Below are 22,399 nucleotides of genomic sequence, written 5' to 3' on the forward strand. Positions count from 1 at the left end.
ACCATGTCCAGGGTTGCTGTTTCTCTCTCATTTCATGAAACAATCGTTTTGTGGTTTCAGAATTCACAGTTAGGAGCTGGTTCATCATCAAATCATGCCTGCTTTGTGGATAATTCATCAGTATACCAAGGCCAGTCCCGAGCTAGAGTATCTAAGCTGGTAGGTAGCCAGTGAGGAGCTTGGTTTTGAGGCCCAACACTTATCAGAGACACCTTGTGGATAGCTCAGGAATTATGTGGTTTCAAATCACAATGTGTTTTGAGTTATACAAAATGGTTTGGGAGCTAAACAAAATTGATTTTAAACTAACTGGGTGGTAGAAATGTATATGACTTTTAATACTAGAAAGGAGTAACAAACAATATATACTTTCTATATACAGAGCTAAAGAACATTAAAATTTTTACTTCTCTGTTTCTGAGATGTTCTGGAGTACTTTCACTGCTTAGAGAACTTATTAAGAAGTAGGTCTTAAAACAACAAAAGAATCTGACAGTGCTGTTCTATATGTCAAAATTTTCTCTTAATATAGGTGATAACAGAGAAGGTAGCAAAATGCATATGGGCAGTAAATATAGGCAAAAAAAAGTTAAGAATTTTATTGACTTGAGAATTAGAGGAGGGACTAAGGATAGTCAGGATGCCAACTAGAGAAATAGGAGTAGAGAAAGATGTTCAGTTAGAAATGTTTGTGGTTTGGGGGAGTGTTGTACCCATTTTGTGAACCATGAAAGACCACCAAGGAGCTGATTCCCAGGTAGTCACACTTGGATCCTTAAAACAGGCTTAAGCTTGGGCCACATCTCTGTGCCTGACACAGCAGAGCAGGAGGGTGAAGGCTCAGCTCTCAGCAGGACCATGTTTTATAAAAATGGCAGGCAAACTAGTGGGCTTCTAGCCTGGCACACATCTAAGTGGGAGGCTATTATGAAATTCTGTTGCCGTTTAATAAAATTGGCTGCTTCTGGGAGCCAAACCATGAACTTAACTTCTGCTTTTCTTCCTGATTGGTGGTTGTTAGGAAGTGGAGTGCCAGGGGCAGGCTTGTAACTTGGAGGCGCCAGTTTGTTGGGGAGTAACCTGGAAATAGGTGCCAAGTGCCAGTTTGTTAGTTAACTCAAGTTCATCCTTAGGTCAGGTTCTCTTAAGATAGAGTCTGAACCAAGATCTTGTCTCTCAGGAGCATTGAACTAAGTGTATGAACAACATATGTTGCATTTAGAAGAAAATGATTTAGGAGGAATACTGAGATGAAAGTAAAAGATTACAGGCAAGGGCACTGACATTTTACTGGTATGGCAGAGAATGCACTGGGTACTTTCAAGAGATTTTATACTGCATAAATGCTTGCTCTCCAGGAGGGTTAGGGATCATAGCTAAGTAAACATCTTAGATCATTATACGTATTAAAGGGAAAGGCAAACTGGGGAATGGAACACAGGTGCCAGAGCATTGGTTCACTGTCAGAGTAGCTGGGGTGCAGTCTCAGCCAATGACTGCAAAGAAAGAAGAGCAGCCTTTCCCTGGGCTGACTAACATCAAATTTCCTGAGAGCTTTGTCTCTAAATTCTCGATATTTATTATCCTTGAAATAAAGGTTATCGTGATAGTTCCTTTAACACAATATATTACTACCTTCTGAAAAACAACTAAACAATAAAAATTCATCATTCATTTTCATAGGTGTATTAAGCGAATCAGAAGCATGCATTTTTATTTTTAAAAAAATGAATAGGACTGAACATGAACATACATCTTCCGTTTTGCATGATATCATATAAAAAGGAAAATATACATATAACCAGTTAGATAGGATAAGACTTCCATGCTACTTCTGTCAGAAAGACTGTGTTTAATCAGAAAAAAAGAAAACAAAACAGCAACAAAATGAAGTAAATAAATGACTACCACAAACAAAAACGATGTAATTATATTTTAATAAAACATTGTTAAAACAGAAAAGTAAATTAGAGTGAAAGTTTGCAAAAATTTCCAATCTTCTCCTAGTGTTTACATATATAACATAGTTTCATTTTCCTTTCACAACTACCTCACTTGCAAGGAATGCCTTAACTAACCTTTCAGAAAGCATCTTGAAATTTTAATAAACACATTATCTTTTTTAGGGAATTTTTCAAAATAAAACTTGGTTACTTGTGAATGAAGTCCATTATGTTTTTGAAAAATAATGTATTGCTAGTCACTTATAATAAAAATTTATGGTGCAATATTTTTGATCATATGCCACTATTTTCAGAACATTGAAAAATTCTTGCAAAGATACTTCATGACTACAAAACTTGACCCTAGATTTTTTACATGAAATTTTCATACAAAATATTTATATAATTACTTTTATAATAAATGATTCAAATGAAAAATGAACACATTTTTATTCTTAAAGCAATACAGGTTGACTTAGCATATAAGACCACCTCTACTCTATATGGTTTAGAAAAGCAGAGAGGAGTAGGGGGCTCAGGTAATATCAGGGAAACATTTTTACACAGAATTTCTTTTCCACCAGAAAGCTCTGGTGATGCTGGCTGGATTCATAAATATATGAGATAACTCATGAATCCAGTTGTCACTTGTTGTACAAGCTAATTTCACTGGTTATTCTGGGCTTGCTCTCATATCAGAAATCAAATTCTTTTTTTTATCTTTTTTAACTTGAGTATTTCTTATTTACAATTCGATTATTATTCCCCTTCCCGGTTTCCAGGCCAACATCCCACTAACCCCTCCCCCTCCCCTTCTATATGGGCTTCCCCTCCCCATCCTCTCCCCATTACCACCCTCCGCCCAACAATCTCGTTCTTAAAGGAAGTGAAGTTTCAGTACATTTCCTTGAGGCTTAGATTCACACATACATGCCATGACCTGTCCTGTATTCTACTGAAGGAAGAAATTTGCCAGCCAACACAAATTTAGGAATTGACCAAATATATCTTCTTAGAAAATATGAAAGTTCTCTACAAAAAAGGAAATGGAAATCATTTACGAACCACAAATTGAAGCACAAATGACATTTTAAAAATGCCGGAAACTCTGTTCTATGTCCTTAGCATTAAATCGTTGCTGTAAAATTATTTAAAATGCTGTCCTTTATCATACAGTAGGTCCAAGTGTCTCACCCACTTTACTCTATCCCATATCACACTGCTGATGGCTATCTCTGAACTGGGCAACAGTCTCTCTACCCATCTAGTTTCCAAGGCAGGTTGCCGACATACCTGACATACACATGTCTCCAGCCACCACATACTCTCTTGAATTCAATGAAATCGCCACATGAAAGTACTCACAACAAAATAACCTTTGATCCAATTTGATAAGATATAATTCCCCACTTAGACATACAAAGCCCTGTACACATCCATCCCTTAAGAATATTCATAACACCCTGTAAATGTGTAGAGAGGAATCTTAACATCCGCTTGCATATTCTCCCAGCTGCCTCTCCTCCTTCACTCCAGTTTCCTCCTCCTATAAAACCTTTCTCCTGTCCATCCTTCCTCCTCGTCCAATGACAGACTTCCTTCTTTCTTGCCTGCCTTCACCTGCATAATGACATCCTACATTACATAACTCATTTAAGAGCATGATGCATTCAGTGATTGTGGAAGATTGAAAATGGTTTCCATAGTCTCCTAAATTTGCAAGGTGTCTTCTGTTCATGAATTTTTGGAATGGATGAGGACATCTGGTCTTTTTCTTTTCTTTTCTTGGATATTTTCTTTATTTACACTTCAAATGTCTGTTCCCTTTACCACTTTCCTCTCTTGACGCCCAGCGTCCTAACCCCCAAACCCCTGTCTCCATGAGGGTGCTCCCACACCCACCCACTCAGTCCTGCCTCCCTCCAGGCATTTCCCTACACTAGGGAAGAGAGCCTTCACTAGAAAAAGGGCTTTTCCTCTCCTCCCATTGATGCCCTACACAGCCCATCCTCTGTTACATATGCAGCTGGAGTCATGGGTCGCTCCATGTGAACTCTGGTTGGTTGTTTAGTCCAGCTCTGGGGTATCTGGATGATTGATACTGTAGTTCTCCCTATGGGGTTGCAAACCCCTTTAGTTGCCTCAGTCCTTTCTCTAACTCCCCCATTGGGGACCCAATTCTCACTCCAATAGTTGGCTGTTAGCATCTGCCTCTCTAATTGTCAGGCTCTGGCAGAGACTCTCAGGAGACAGCTATATCAGGCTTCTGTCAACATGCACCTCTTGACATCCCCAATAGTGACTGAGTTTGGTGACAGTATGTGGGATGGATGCCCATGTATGGCAGTCTCAGGATGGCTTTTCCTTTAGTCCCTGCTCCATACTTTGTCTCCATACTTCTTCCTGTGAGTATTTTGTTGCCCCTTTCTAATGAGGACTGAAGTATCTAAATTTTGATCTTGCATTTTCTTGATCTTCATATGGTCTATGAATTCTTTCTTGGGTATTCAGAGCTTTTAAGCTAATATCCATTTATCAGTGAGTACATACCATGTGTGTTCTTTTGTGATTGGGTTACCTCACTCAGGATGTTATTTTCTAGTTCCATCATTTGCTATGAATTTCATGAAATCATTGTTTTTGATAGATAGGCAGTACTCCATTGTGCAAATGTACCACATTTTCTGTATTCACTCCTTTGCTGATGGACATCTGGGTTATTTTCAGCTTCTGCTTATAATAAATAAGATTGCTATGAACATAGTGGCACATGTGTCCTTGTTGAATGTTGGATCATCTTTTGGGCATAGGTCCAGGAGTGGTATAGCTGGGTCCTCGGGTAGTACTATGTCCAATTTTCTGAGGAACCACCAGACTGATTTCCAGAGTTGCTGTACAAGCTTGCAATCCCATCAAAAATGAAGGAGTGTCTGTCTTTCTCCACATCTCCACATCTGCTGTCAGCTGAGTTTTTGATCTTAGCCAACCTGGCTGGCAGAAGGTGGAATCTCAGGGTTGTTTTGATTTGCATTTCTCTGATGACTAAGGATATTGAACGTTTCTTTAGATGCTTCTAAGCCATTTGATATTCCTCAGCTGTGAACTGTTTAGCTCTTTACCCCCTTTTAAATAGGATTATTTGATTCTATAGGGTCAAAGGTCTTGAGTTCTTTGTGTACACTGGATATTAGCCCTCTATTGGATGTAGGGTTAGCAGAGACTTTTTCCAATCCATTGGTTGCTATTTTGTTGTATTGACAGTGTCCTTTGTCTTACAGAAGCTTTGCAATTTTCTGAGGTCCCATTCGTGGATTCTTGGTCTTAGAGCATAAGCCACTGATGTTCGGTTCAAGAAATTTTCCTCTATGCTCCTGTGTTTGAAACACTTCCCCACTTTCTCTTCTACTACTTTCAGTATATCTGGTTTTATGTGAAGGTACTTGATCCAGTTGGACTTGACCTTTGTACAAGGTGATAAGAATGAATCAATTTGCATTCTTCTACAAGCTGACCACCAGTTGAACCAGCACTATATTTTGAGAATTCTCTCTTCTTTTCCACTGGATGGTTTTAGCTTCTTTGTCAAAGATTAAGTAACCACACATGAGTGGGTTCATTTCTGGGTCTTCAATTCTACTTCACTGGTCTATCTCCCTGTCTCTGTACCAATACCATAAAGTTTTTATCACTATTGCTTTGTAATACAGCTTGAGGTCAGGGATGGTGATTCTCTCAGAAGTTCATTTATTATTGTGTATAGTTTTTGTAAAGAGATGGTTCAATATATGGAAATCCATCAATGTAATTCACTATATAAACAAACTCAAAGATAAAAACCACATGATCCTATCATTATATGCTGAGAATGCATTTGACAAAATTCAACACCCCTTCATGGTAAAAGCCTTTGAAAGTTCAGGAATTCAAAGCTCATACCTAAACATAGTAAAAGCTATATACGACAAACCAGTAACCAACATCAAAAGAAATGGAGAGAAACTTGAAGCAATAACACTAGAATCATGGACTAGACATGGCTGCCTACTCTCTCCCTACCTATTCAATATAGTATTCAATGTTCTAGCCAGAGCAATTAGACAACAAAAGGAGATCCAAGGAATACAAATTGGAAAGAAAGAAGTCAAAATATCACTCTTAGCAGGTGATATGATATCATACTTAAATGTTCCCAAAAATTCCACCAGAGAATGCCTACAACTGATAAACAACTTCAGAAATGTGGCCGGATATAAAATTAACTCAAACAAATCAATAGCCTTCCTCTACTCAAAGGACAAGCAGGTGAAAGAAAGAAAGTAGGGAAACATCACCCTTCACAATAGTCACAAATAAAATAAAATACCTTGGTGTGACTCTAACCCAGCAAGTGTAAAATCTGTATGACAAGAACTTCAATCTCTGAGAAAAGAAATCAAAGAAGATCTCAGAAGGTAGAGTGATCCCATGCTCATGGATTGGGGGGATTAATATAGTAAAAATGGCTGTGTTGCCAAAAACAGGAATCTACAGATTCAATGCAATCCCCCTCAAAATTCCAACTCAATTCTTCATTGACTTAGAAAAAACAATTTGCAAATTCATTTGGAATAAGAAACAACCCAGGGCATGTGGTCTTGCTTTAGGAGGTGTGTCAGGATAAATGGATTTTGAGGTTTCAAAAGCCCAGACCAGGCCTAGTGTCTTTCTCTCTGCCCCCTCCCTGCCTGTGGATCAGGATGTGAGGTTCTCAGCTACTGCTCCTGCACTATCCATTAATAAAAGACTTAATTTCTTGAACTGTTAAACAAGTTCCCAATTAAATATTTTATTTTTATGAGGTACTTTGGTCACAGTGTCTCTTCTTACAATAGAGCGCTAAGACAATGCTGTTCAAGCAAATGATCATGGGTATGTGGAATTTAATTTAGTATTTAAAGTCTTAACCTATAGCTGAGTCAGCCCAGTAACCAAAATACCTGCATATGACTTATTCTTTGTGTTCAAATTGTTCATAACTTTTCTAAAACTTTACCATAGACATATTTGACAATACTGAGCAAAGCATTGTTGTTTATTAAAAAACAACAGTCAATGTAACATGAGAAGAGAAAAATGCAAAAATCACTCAAGGTATGGTAAATGATTGTGGATAAGATTATGATTTCTTTATAATTTAATGTTTGCTTATCCATCAATTACCAGCCTCTTCAAGATCTAGCACTTTTTGTGTTCTTAAATAATTAGAATCAAGTAGTTTTTCATTAGTACTTGGAAAATACCAATCTGTGATAATTGGTTACAAGTCAAGACACTTTTACATTAATTTATATATCTAAAACTGTATTGTTTCCTCAAGAAGTTAAGATAAGGTAGCTCTGCACTTTAAATCATATACTGCTCTTGCTGAGGACAAGACTTTGGTTGTGCGTATCTTTGTGACATATCATTACTACCTATAACTCTAGTTCCAGGAAATCTGACACCATTTTTTGGGCTCCAGAGACACTAACATGAAGATGTGTATTCTTAGACGTGGCATATACACCTATTCCTCCACTGAAAATTAAAAGAAATTTAAGATTTTCAAAGAAGTCTACACAATATTTGTCTTAATTTATATTATAAACAGAAATATAAAGGCAAATGCAATTTATAATCTATGGAGATAACTCATAATCTGTGGTGGTTTAAGGAGAAAGGTCCACATAGGCTCTCATGTTTGAATTCTGGTTCCTAATCAGTGGAACTGTTTTAGGAAGGGTTAGGTATGTGGCCTATTAAAGGGTGTCAATGGGGATGGAATTTGAAGTTTTAAATGGCTATGCCAGCTTCTTTCTTTGTCTCTAACTTGTATATAAGAGTTAAGCTCTCAGATACAGATTCAACACCATGCCTAAGTTTGTGCTATCATATTCTCTGCCATGACAGTAATGGATGGCTCTTCTGAAAATGTAAGCAAGCCCACAAATTAAATGCTTTCTTTTGTAAATTACCTTGGGCAACATCTCTCTTCACATTAATACAATTGAGGCATAATCCTTTAATTAGTTTGTTTGATTCAATCTATCCAATAACCATCTGTGGTCTTCACCAGCAAAACATAACAAAATTATAAGAAATATCAGTATGAATATGGAAAATATTAGGTATTTTAAAAAATTTGAAGACCATACTAAAATATAATTATTATATGTGTTACTATGGAATATTATTTTAATTTTATTTTTCATATTTTTCTACCCAGTTAGATTTTCTACAATGCAATTATATTTACCCCATAACAATAAAAATAATTGGTGATGGTCATAAAACCAACAGATATTCTTATCATCTGACATATGATTACTAATTGTTAGCATGAGATATTTCGATGTGCTATTTATATGTATGAATATCTGTATACCATTGCGTTTGCAGTGGATGACTATTCAACTTTTACTTTATTTTCTTACTTTTATTATTTTTTATTACTTAAATAATACAGCATTATAAGGCTCAATTGTAATATCTATTTTACAAATAATGGAAAAATAGTCACAGGAAGGTATTTTAACTCATCTAATTTAAAATATAGTATTATTAATATTTGTGACCATAAGGTAATTTTAATGAGGCTTAATATGTACTGTCCTTTGAGGATGGCAGAGTATGACAAGAAAGTTCTTCCATGATGAGTAAATGTCTAGAACAAAATATGTGGTAAATTAATAAGAAATAACAGGTTTTACACCTTCCTCAGTAAATTTCTGTAGAAGCCTTGTTTTAAACACATAATACTATATAACAAATTACTCCATAATTCAATATGTTATTACAATCAACCAGTATTATTGCATAATTTCTACTATTTTGAGACTAGCCCTAAATTGGTTCTATTTGTTTCAATGAAGCTCTCTTGCAAAGTTTCAGCATATGTATCAAACAGTGGGACATATCTGAAACTTCAACTGCAGGTAAGAAGGTCCTTCAAGATAGGTGGCATTCGTGATTCTTGGGGCCTTTGAAGCCACTTCATGACACTCTCTAATGTTTATTCTTCTCTTCCCTTAGTGCAAATGAGAAAGAATGTTACAGGGAGAAACAAGTAGTCACTGTTACTTGTAACCTGTTCTCAGAAGTAATATCCCATGAGTTCTTCTACATCTCTTAATAGTAAACTTCTCTATGGAACTGAGGATCACACTAGAGAGAACACATAGGTCCTATACCACTACAGACTATTTTAGAGACTGCTTACTAAATAACATTTCCAAAGAAACAAAAGATGGTGAGACTTTTTTTAATATTAAATAAATACACATAATACATTTAATATACATAAAATATTTTAATATGTATCAATCTCTGTACCATGGGCTTTTGTTTGTTTTGTTGAAATAACATATATTATTGTTGAAAAAAGTATGATGCCTAAAAGTTATAATAAAGAATGTCTAATTATTATATAAAGAATAACAGGTGTTAAAGCACTTAAACAATCTAAATGCATGTCACTATTCACTGAAAAGAGAAAAATGTCTGCAGGCATTTTGTTTGTGTCATTGTGGACTATAGCTTTAAGACAATATTGGAAAGCCCTTCATGGTTGAGTCATAGAGAAACACTGACTTGGAGCACTAAAACTAGGTGCAGACGGGCAACATCTTTCTGTGGGTGGAGGTGAATCAGTGATCTGTATTTTTCATGTTCATGCACACGCACAAAAAAACTGGCAAGATGGCAAATGCACTTACAGTCAACCCTGAACATTTGAGTTCGGTCTTTAGGAGACACAGGGTAGCTGGATTGGAACCAGTTCCCAAAGGTTGTTCTCAGGTCTCCACAGAGATAATGTGGCATTCAAAGGCCTTCCCCAATATATCCAATCCCCATACACACTCAGTTTCAAAATATTAGGAACAAATATATATATATATATATATATATATATATATATATATATATTTCACCAGATAATGCCCAGTGACTTAGCTAGCTGATGAGGAGCCTGTGAAATGAAGAGCTAAAAATTAGAGTCAAGAAGGTATAAGAATACATGCCTGTGAACATAGAAAATGGAGCATAAAATTGTTCCCTAAAAGTTCAATAAAATAATTTACAAAGTATTTTGCCTATTTTTAACATTCTTCAAAGGCCTATTTTTTATTTTTTATTTTACCTACTTTATTAAAAAAACTTTTGGTATCTACATTTAATTCTAGCAACAATTTTTGTCTTCTTCACATAATAGATATTTTTTTTCAAGTTGGAGGTACTTGGTTTAAAACCAAGATATTCCATGACAAAACCAAATTTACACAATATCTTTCTACAAATCCAGCACTACAAAGGATAATAAATGGTAAAGCCCAACATATGGAGACAAGCTATAACCTAGAAGAAGCAAGAAACTAATCGTCTTGGCAACAAAACAAAGAGAAGAAAAGCACACAAACATAACCTAACATCCAAATATGAATATAACAGGAAGCAATAATCACTATTCCTTAATATCTCTCAACATCAATGGCCTCAGCTCCGCAATAAAAAGACATAGATTAACAAACTGGATACGCAACGAGGACCCTGCATTCTGCTGCCTACAGGAAACACACCTCAGAGACAAAGACAGAGACTAACTCAGAGTGAAAGGCTGGAAAACAACTTTCCAAGCAAATGGTCAGAAGAAGCAAGCTGGAGTAGCCATTCTAATATCAAATAAAATAAATTTTCCACTAAAATTCATCAAAAAAGATAAGGAAGGACACTTCATATTCATCAAAGGAAAAATCCACCAAGATGAACTCTCAATCCTAAAAATCTATGCCACAAACACAAGGGCACCTACATACGTAAAAGAAACCTTACTAAAGCTCAAAACACACATTGCACCTCACACAATAATAGTGGGAGATTTCAACACCCCACTCTCATCAATGGACAGATCATGGAAACAGAAATTACACAGAGACATAGACAGACTAAGAGAAGTCATGAGCCAAATGGATTTAACAGATATTTATAGAACATTCAATCCTAAAGCAAAAGGATATACCTTCTTCTCAGCTCCTCATGGTACTTTCTCCAAAATTGACCATATAATTGGTCAAAAAACGGGACTCAACAGGTACAGAAAGATAGAAATAATCCCATGCGTGCCATTGGACCACCACGGCTTAAACTGGTCTTCAATAACAATAAGGGAAGAATGCCCACATATACGTGGAAATTGAACAATGCTCTACTCAATGATAACCTGGTCAAGGAAGAAATGAAGAAAGAAATTAAAGACTTTTTAGAATTTAATGAAAATGAAGGTACAACATACCCAAACTTATGGGACACAATGAAAGCTGTGCTAAGAGGAAAACTCATAGCGCTGAGTGCCTGCAGAAAGAAACAGGAAAGAGCATATGTCAGCAGCTTGGCAGCACACCTAAAATCTCTAGAACAAAAAGAAGCAAACACACCCAAGAGGAGTAGAAGGCAGGAAATAATCAAACTCAGAGCTGAAATCAACCAAGAAGAAACAAAAAGGACCATAGAAAGAATCAACAGAACCAAAAGTTGGTTCTTTGAGAAAATCAATGAGATAGATAAACCCTTAGCCAGAATAACGAGAGGACACAGAGAGTGTATCCAAATTAACAAAATCAGAAATGGAAAGGGAGACATAACTACAGATTCAGAGGAAATTCAAAAAATCATCAGATCCTACTATAAAAGCCTATATTCAACAAAACTTGAAAATCTGCAGGAAATGGACAATTTCCTAGACAGATACCAGGTACCGAAGTTAAATCAGGAACAGATAAACCAGTTAAACAACCCCATAACTCCTAAGGAAATAGAAGCAGTCATTAAAGGTCTCACAACCAAAAAGAGCCCAGGTCCAGATGGATTTAGTGCAGAATTCTATCAGACCTTCATAGAAGACCTCGTACCAATATTATACAAACTATTCCACAAAATTGAAACAGATGGATCACTACCGAATACCTTCTATGAAGTCACAATTACTCTTATACCTAAACCACACAAAGACCCAACAAAGAAAGAGAACTTCAGACCAATTTCCCGTGTGAATATCGACGCAAAAATACTCAATAAAATTCTGGCAAACCGAATCCAAGAGCACATCAAAACAATCATACACCATGATCAAGTAGGCTTCATCCCAGGCATGCAGGGATGGTTCAATATACGGACAACCATCAACGTGATCCATTATATAAACAAACTGAAAGACCAAAACCACATGATCATTTCATTAGATGCTGAGAAAGCATTTGACAAAATTCAACACCCCTTCATGATAAAAGTCCTGGAACGAATAGGATTTCAAGGCCCTTCCCTAAACATAGTAAAAGCCATATACAGCAAACCAGTTGCTAACATTAAACTAAATGGAGAGAAACTTGAAGCAATCCCACTAAAATCAGGGACTAGACAAGGCTGCCCACTCTCTCCCTACTTATTCAATATAGTTCTTGAAGTTCTAGCCAGAGCAATCAGACAACAAATGGAGGTCAAGGGGATACAGATTGGAAAAGAAGAAGTCAAAATATCACTATTTGCAGATGATATGATAGTATATTTAAGTGATCCCAAAAGTTCCACCAGAGAACTACTAAAGCTGATAAACAACTTCAGCAATGTGGCTGGGTATAAAATTAATTCAAATAAATCAGTACCCTTCCTCCACACAAAAGAGAAACAATTCGAGAAAGAAATTAGGGAAATGACACCCTTCATAATAGACCCAAATAATATAAAGTACCTCGGTGTGACTTTAACCAAGCAAGTAAAAGATTTGTACAATAAGAACTTCAAGACTCTGAAGAAAGAAATTGAAGAAGTCCTCAGAAGTTGGAAAGATCTCCCATGCTCATGGATTGGCATGTTTAATATAGTAAAAATGGCCATTTTACCAAAAGCGATCTAAAGATTCAATGCAATTCCCATCAAAATACCAATCAAATTCTTCAAAGAGTTAGACAGAACAATTTGCAAATTCATCTGGAATAACAAAAAACCTAGGATAGCTAAAACTATCCTCAACAATAAAAGGACTTCAGGGGGAATCACTATCCCTGAACTCAAGCAGTATTACAGAGCAATAGTGATAAAAACTGCATGGTATTGGTACAGAGACAGACAGATAGAACAATGGAACAGAATTGAAGACCCAGAAATGAACCCACATGCCTATGGGCACTTGATTTTTGACAAAGGAGCCAAAACCATCCAATGGAAAAAAGATAGCATTTTCAGCAAATGGTGCTGGTTCAACTGGAGGTCAACATGTAGAAGAATGCAGATTGATCCATGCTTATCACCCTGTACAAAGCTTAAGTCCAAGTGATTCAAGGACCTCCACATCAAACCAGATACACTCAAACTAATAGAAGAAAAACTAGGGAAGCATCTGGAACACATGGGCACTGGAAAAAATTTCCTGAACAAAACACCAATGGCTTATGCTCTAAGATCAAGAATCAACAAATGGGATCTCATAAAACTGCAAAGCTTCTGTAAGGCAAAGGACACTGTGGTTAGGACAAAACGGCAACCAACAGATTGGGAAAAGATCTTTACCAATCCTACAAGAGATAGAGGCCTTATATCCAAAATACACAAAGAACTCAAGAAGTTAGACCGCAGGGAGACAAATAACCCTATTAAAAAATGGGGTTCAGAGCTAAACCAACAATTCACAGCTGAGGAATGCCGAATGGCTGAGAAACACCTAAAGAAATGTTCAACATCTTTATAAATAAGGGAAATGCAAATCAAAACAACCCTGAGATTTCACCACACACCAGTGAGAATGGCTAAGATCAAAAACTCAGGTGACAGCAGATGCTGGCGAGGATGTGGAGAAAGAGGAACACTCCTCCATTGTTGGTGGGATTGCAGACTGGTACAACCATTCTGGAAATCAGTCTGGAGGTTCCTCAGAAAATTGGACATTGAACTGCCTGAGGATCCAGCTATACCTCTCTTGGGCATATACCCAAAAGATGCCCCAACATATAAAAAGTCACGTGCTCCACTATGTTCATCGCAGCCTTATTTATAATAGCCAGAAGCTGGAAAGAACCCAGATGCCCTTCAACAGAGGAATGGATACAGAAAATGTACATCTACACAATGGAATATTACTCACCTATCAAAAACAATGACTTTATGTAATTCGTAGGCAAATGGTTGGAACTGGAAAATATCATCCTGAGTGAGGTAACCCAATCACAGAAAAACACACATGGTATGCACTCATTGATAAGTGGCTATTAGCCCAAATGCTGAATTACCCTAGATGCCTAGAACAAATGAAACTCAAGATGGATGATCAAAATGTTAATGCTTCACTCCTTCTTTAAATGAGGAAAAAGAATACCCTTGGCATGGAATAGAGAGGCAAAGATTAAAACAGAGACTGAAGGAACACCCATTCAGAGCCTGCCCCACATGTGGCCCATGCATATACAGTCATCCAATTAGACAAGATGGATGAAGCAAAGAAGTGCAGGCCGACAGGAGCCAGATGTAGATCTCTCCCGAGAGACACAACCAGAATACAGCAAACACAGAGGCGTATGCCAGCAGCAAACCACTGAATTGAGAATAGGACTCCTGTTGAAGGAATCAGAGGAAGAACTGGAAGAGCTTGAAGGGGCTCGAGACCCCATAGGTACAACAATGCCAACCAACCAGAGCTTCCAGGGACTAAGCCACTACCTAAAGACTTAACATGGACTGACCCTGGACTCTGACCTCATAGGTAGCAATAAATATCCTAGTAAGTGCACCAGTGGAAGGGGAAGCCCTAGGTCCTGCTAAGACTTAACCTCCAGTGAACTAGATTGTTGGGGGGAGGGCGGCAAAGGGGGGGAAGGATGGGGAGGGGAAAGCCCATAAAGAAGGGGAGGGGGGGGATGTTTGCCCGGAAACCGGGAAAGGGAATAACACTCGAAATGTATATAAGAAATACTCAAGTTAATAAAAAAAATTCTCTAAGCAGTATGGTTCATGACCCTTTATAATACTTACAGTTCTCAGCAGCTGGAGAGCATAGTGTAGTGAAACATTTTCATAGTAGCTGCAGGTATTCTCAGATCTATAGAAAGTTACATTTCTATAGGCATCCTAGTTCTCTAAAATATAAATAATAATAATAATAATAATAATAATAATAATAATATACTCCTACCTAGTATTTTTAAAGGTTGGATATTACTGAGAGCAATACAATCCCATTTCCTACAGAAATAAAGATTCCTAGTATTTTCAATCTTACTGTATTCCTGGGTATTACACAATATAACACTTGAATTTTCCTATTTGTTCATTACGTAGGACCCTGCATGAACTTAATCAAGATTTAACATCTGTCTATTTAATCTACATACCAACCTTCTTGGATGAAAGAAAGAAGACCCAAATGGAGAAAGCACAGAGAGGTAGAACATATCACTACATAATATCAATAACATTAAGAAACTCTCTCTCTCCTCTCTCTCTCTCTCTCTCTCTCTCTCTCTCTCTCTCTCTCTCTCTCTCTCTTTCTCTCTCTCCCTCCCTCCCTCATTTCTTCCCAGGATCCTTCGTTTATGTTGGATGTAAATGATCACTGAAAACCCCAAACTTTTATTTATAGCTCAGAAAAAATAAGAAATTAGCAAAATAATTAAATAAGCAAATCCAATTATGAAAATTACCTTTAATTTTTAACATGACACAAGCAAGAATTACCTTGAAAAAGTCATTAAAGGCTGATTTACATTCTGACTCTCTATAGACATGTCTGTGAAGAATTGTTTAAATTATATTGATTAATATGGAAAGAACATTTCACTCTAATTAGCAGGGGTCATGAACTATATAATGCTGGAGAAATCTTGCAGCTTTCTATAGATTCACTGTAAATGTGATAAGATTAACTGTCTCATGAACTTTCTCCAGGGTGGACTATATCCTAAGATTATAATGATATTATATTCTAGATGAAATTTAAAGAAGGACTTCTATTATTACTAAGAGTGGGGTTGTTTGTTGATTATCCAATTTTATGGCTTGGAATATTTTATGGTAGAAATACAAAAGCATCTAATGTGCTACACTAGAAAATCCATTGAATACTGGGAGCAGAGATTAATGGGTCATTAAAGTGTGAGCTTGCAAAATAAGAATAATGAGGGACCCACACACCTATGGTCACTTGACCTTTGACAAAGGAGCTAAAACCATCCAGTGAAAAAAAGACAGCATTTTCAACAAATAATGCTGGTTCAACTGGCAGTAAGCATGTAGAATAATGCAAATGATCCATTCTTATTTCCTTTTACAAAGCTCAATCCAAGTAAATGAAAGGACCTCCACGGGGCTGGGTATTTAGCTCAGTGGTAGAGCGCTTACCTAGGAAGCGCAAGGCCCTGGGTTCGGTCCCCAGCTCTGAAAAAAAAAAAAAAGAACCAAAAAAAAAAAAAAAAAGAGAAAGGACCTCCACATAAAACCAAATACAGTGAATCTGATAGAAGAGAAAGTAGTGAAAAGCCTTGAACATATGAGTACCGGGGAAATTTTCCTGTACAGAATGCTAATGGCTTATGATCTAAGTTCAACAATCAACAAATGGGACCTCATAAAATTATAAAGTTTCTGTAAGGCAAAGGACACTGTCAATAGGACAAAATGGCAACCAACATATGGATAAAAGAACTTTACCAATCCTACATCTGATAATATCCAAAATATAAAAGGAACTCAGGAAGGCAGATGCCAGAGAACCAAATAATCATATTAAAAATGGGGTATGGAGCTAAAAAAGAACTCTCAACTGAACAATATCAAATGGCATAAAAACAGGAATACCAGGGCAGGGAGGCAGGAGGGCTTGGGTAGATGTTTGTGGAAGTGCCATCATAGAGGAAGAGGTTAGAGGAATGGGATGGGGGGTGGGTTCTGGAAAGGAAACTAGGAAAGTGGTAATATTTGAAATACAAATAAAGAAAATATCCAATAAAAAAAAGTGGAGTATCACAATGGCAAAAAAAAAGTTCAACATCTGGGAAATGCAAATCAAATCACCCCTGATATTCCACCTCATTCCAGTCATAGTGGCTAAGATCAAAAATTCAAGTGACAGTAGATGCTGGTAAAGATGTGAAGAAAGAGGAAGATTCTTCCACTGTTGATGGCATTGCAAGATTGTACAACCACTCTGGAAATCAGTCTGGAGTTTCCTCAGAAAATTGGACATAGTACTATCTGACAATCTATCTATCCCACTCCTGGGCAGATATGCAAAATATGTTCCAACATATAACAAAGGCACATGCTCCACTGTGTTCAAAGCAGCTTCATTTATAATTTCCAGAAGCAGGAAAAAACCCAGATGTCCTTCAACAGAAAAATGAATACAGAAAATGTGGTACATTTACACAACGGAGTACTACTCAGCTATTAAAAACAATGACTTCGTGGAATTATTAGGCAAATGGATGAAACTAAAAATATCACCCTGATTGGGGTAACCCAGTCACAAAAGAACACACATGATATGCACTCAGTGATATGTGAATATCAGCTCCAAAACTTGAAATACCCAAGATGCAATTCATAGAACATATGAAGCTGAAGAAGAAGGAAAAACCAAAGTGTGGATCCTTCAGTATTTCTCAGAATGGGGAAAATACTCACAGAAGATAGAAGACGGGAGAAAAGGAGGAGAGGAAGTAGAAAAAGTAAGTCAAGATCAGCTATGGGAGGAGATAAGGGATGATATACCTAGGGTCAGAAAATTGAACAGAGTATAGCAATGGGGGATGGGGAGCTGGGGGAAGCCACTACAAAGTCCCAGATACTAGGAAAGCAAAAGGATTACAGGACCCTACAGTGATGAGATTAGCTGAAATGTCCAACAAAAGGGACACCATGTAGAAACCATATCCAGAGGTTAGGCAAGGCCCCTGGTTGGTGGATGGAGCAACCCACACATCTGAAAATTATTAACCCATAATTGCTCCTGCTGAAAGGAATACAGGTACAAAGTGTGGAGCAGAGACTGAAGGGAAGGCCATCTGGGGCCGATCTGGGGACTCACTCCATATACAGACACTAAAGGCAGACACTGTTGCTGATGAGAAGAAGTGCTGATAGGAGCCTGATATAGCTGTCTACTGAGAGTCTCTACCAGAGTCTGACAAATTCAGATGTGGATGCTCCCAGCCAACCATTGGACTGAGCACAGTGACCCCAAAGGAGGATTTAGGGAAGAACTGAGGGAATTGAAGGGGTTTGCCATCCCATAGAAAGAACCACAATATCAGCCAACCAGATACCACAGAGCTCCCAGGGACTAAAATACAAACAAAAGAGAACACAAGGAACAGTGTTGAATATTGTCAAATGCTTTCTCAACATCTAATGAGATGATCATGTAGGTTTTTCTTTGAATTTGTTTACATAGTGGATTACACAGATGAATTTTTCTATATTGAACCATCCCTGTATCCCTGGGATGAAGCCTACATGATTATGATGAATGATCATTTTTTATTAGTTCTGGGATTTGGTTTGCAAGAATTTTGTTGATTATTTTTGTGTTGATAAATTCATAAGGGAAATTGGCCTGAAGTGCTTTTTCTTTGCTGGGTCTTTGTGTGTTAAGTATAAGCATAATTGTGCCTTCAAAGAAGGAATGGGGTAGTCTTCCTTCTGTTTCTATTTTGTGGAACAGTTTGGACAGTATTGTTGGGTCTTCTATGAAGGTCTGATGGAATTCTGCACAAAACCCATTGGGACTTGGTTCCTTTTTCTTTTCTTCTTCTTCTTCTTCTTCTTCTTCTTCTTCTTCTTCTTCTTCTTCTTCTTCTTCTTCTTCTTCTTCTTCTTCTTCTTCTTCTTCTTTTGGTTGAGAGACTTTTAATAACTGCCTCTATTTGTTTAGGAGTTATGGGGTTGTTTAAATGGTTTATCTAATTCTGATTTAACTTTGGTAATTGGTATCTGTCTAGAAAATTGTCCTTTTTATCCACATTCTCAAATTTTGTTGAATATAAGCTTTTGCAGCAGGATCTGATCATTTTTTAAATTTCCTTAGATTCTGTTGTTATGCCTCTCTTTTCATTTCTCATTTTGTTCATTTTGGTACACTCTCTGTGTCCTCTGGTTAGTCTGCTTAAGGGTTTATTTATATTGCTGATTTTCTCAAGGACCCAGCTCCTGGATTTGTTGATTCTTGTATAGTTCTTTTTGTTTCTAGTTGGTTGATTTCAGGCCTGAGTTTGATTATTTCCTGTCTTCTACTCCTCTTGGGTGTATGTGTTTCTCTTTGGTCTAGAGCTTTAGGTGTGCTGTCAAGCTGCTGATGTATGCTCTCTCCAGTTACTTTTTTGGAGACACTCAGTGCTATAAGTTTTTGTTTTAGCACTGCTTTCGTTGTGTCCCATAATTTGGTTATGTTGTGCCTTCATATTCATTAAATTTTAAAAAGGTTTTAATTTCTTTCTTTATTTCTTCCTTGGACAAGTTATCATTGTGCAATTTCCATGTATATGTGGGCTTTCTGTTGTTATTGTTGTTAGTGAAGACCAGCATTAGTCTGTGGTGATCTGATAGGATGCATGGTATTATTTAAATCTCCTTGTATTTTTTGAGGCATGTTTTGTGACTGATTATATGGTCAATTTTGGAAAAGGTACAATGAGGTACTGAGAAGAAGGTATATTGTTTTGTTTAGGATGAAATGTTTTATAAATACATTTGGTTCATAACTTCTGTTAGTTTCTCTGTTCTGTTCAGTTTCTGTTTTCATGATCTGTCCGCTGATGAGAGCATAGTGATGAAATGTTCCATTATTATTGTATGAGGTACAATGTGTTCTTTGAGCTTTAGTAAGGTTACTTTTATGAATGTAGGTGACCTTGCATTTGGAATATAGGACTGAGAGTTCATCTTGGTGGATTTTTCCCTTGATAAAGTGTCCTTCTTTATCTTTTCTGATGTCTTTTGGTTGAAAGTCAATTTTATTCGATATAAAATTATTTCATGGGGTTGGGGATTTAGCTCAGTGGTAGAGTGCTTGCCTAGAAAGTGCTAGGCCCTGGGTTTGGTCCTCAGCTCCAAAAAATAGAAAGAAAAAATATTTCTTCTGACCATTTGCTTGGAAAATTGTTTTCCACCCTTTTACTCTGAGGTAGTGTCTTTCTTTGTCTCTGAGGTATATTTTGAAAAGATATCATTTCAACAAATGGTGCTGGTTCAACTGGAGGTTAGCATGTAGAAGAATGCAAATCAACCCATTCTTATCACCCTGTATAAAGCTTAAATCCAAGTGGATCAAGGGCTTTCATATCAAACCACTTATACTCAAACTAGTAGAACAAAAATGTGGAAGAGTTTCAAACACATGGGTACTGGGAAAAATTTCCTGAACAAAACACCAATGGCTTATGCTCTAACATCAAGAATCGACAAGTGGGACCTCATAAAACTGCAAAGCTTCTCTAAGGCACAGGACACTGTCATTGTGACCAAATGGCAAACAACAGGTTGGAAAAAGATCTTTCTCAATTCTACATCAGATAGAGGGCTAATATCCAAAATATATAAAGAACTTAAGAAGTTAGACTCCAGAGAGTCAAATAATCCTATTAAAAATGGGGTACAGGGCTATACAAAGTATTCTCCGCTGAGGAATATGAAATGGCTGAGAAATATCTCAAGAAATGTTCATCATCTTTAGTCATCATGGAAATGCAAATCAAAACAAACCCATAATTCCACCTCATGCCAGTCAGAATGGCTAAGTTCAAAAACTCAGGTAACAAAAGATGCTGGAGAGGATGAGAAGAAAGAGGAACACTCCTCCATTGTTGGGATTGCAAGCTGGTACAACCACTCTTGAATTTAGTCTTGAACTTCTTCAGAATATTGGACAAACACTACCTGAGGACCCAGATATACCTCTTTTGGGCATATACCCAAATGATGCTCCAATGTACAACAAAGACACATGCTCCTCTATGTTCATAGCAGCCCTATTTATAATAGCCAGAATCTGGAAAAAACTCAGATGCCCTTTAATAGAGTAATGGATACAGAAAATGTGGAACATCTACACAGTGGATACTATTCATGTAACAAAAATAATGACATCATGAAATTCACAGACAAATGAATAGAACTGGTAAATATCATCCTGAGAGAGGTAACCCAATCACTAAAAAACACACATGTTATGCACTCACTGATAAGTGGATATTAGTCCAAAAGCTTAGAATACCTGAGATACAATACATAGAACCTATGAAGCTTAAGAAGAAAAATGACCAGAGTCCCAATCCTTCATTCCTTCCTAAAAGGGTGAACAAAAATATTCATAGGAGGGGATATGGAGGCAAAGTTTGGGGCAGAGACTGAAGCAATGGCCATTCAAAGCCTGCCTCACCTGGGGATCTAGCCAATACACACACACACACACACACACACACACACACACACACACACACACACACACGGCCACCAAAACTAGACAAATTGATGAAGACACAAAGTGCATGCTGGAATGGTGACTGTCCAGAAATCTGTGGTCTGCCTGTAGATATCATTCTTCATACTGGGCTAACTTTTTTGGCCTTAGTGGAGGAGGTCATTCCTAGCCCTGTCAATACACGGAAAGGGAGTAACGATCAAAATGTAAATAAGAAATACCTAAGTTAATAAAGATGAAAAAATACATGATTTATGGGGCAAGAAGGGGAAGCCAGGGGAGTTCTCTCTCCTCTCACAGGAGCAGGAGATAGGGGAAGGAGAGATGGACTGTGTGTGGTGTTTGTGTGGAGGAGGCAGCAATATCAGGATGTAAAATGAATAAATAAGGGGCTGGGGATTTAGCTCAGTGGTAGAGCGCTTACCTAGGAAGCGCAAGGCCCTGGGTTCGGTCCCCAGCTCCGAAAAAAAGAACCAAAAAAAAAAGAATAAATAAATTAATTAATGGGGAAATAAGATAAGGAATAATTGCCATGTAAGCAATTGCAGAAGAAATATTTTTCTTTAAATTAGAAAAAGGTACTGAAAGTGAAATCTTTAGTTGCAATGGGGGCTCTGGATATTTAACTGTATTTTATATAATGAGATAAATGTAGAAGTCAGAACAAGAGGTTTAAACCTATTGTTTAAAATGCAGTGTTTGTTGGTAAACTTGTTAAGGACTGGAGTGGTGATGATTACTTCTAATTATCAACATGAACAACTTAGACTAATTTATGAAGAATAAGTGAAAAATTGTCAAGATCCCATATTACCTGTGGTCATGGCTGTGGAATATTGTCATGATTGTCCTAATTGATGTGAAGAGCCAATCCTTCTGCTCTTTGCCTGAGTGGCCTTCACACACTCAAACCCACATACATTATTGTTGTAACTTCTGGTTTCTTTTCTAATTTTAATATCAGGTTCTTCATGCTTCCTTT

Source organism: Rattus norvegicus, chromosome 2, assembly GCF_021556685.1.
Source record: "Rattus norvegicus strain SHRSP/BbbUtx chromosome 2, alternate assembly SHRSP_T2T, whole genome shotgun sequence".
NCBI classification, from domain to species: domain Eukaryota; kingdom Metazoa; phylum Chordata; class Mammalia; order Rodentia; family Muridae; genus Rattus; species Rattus norvegicus.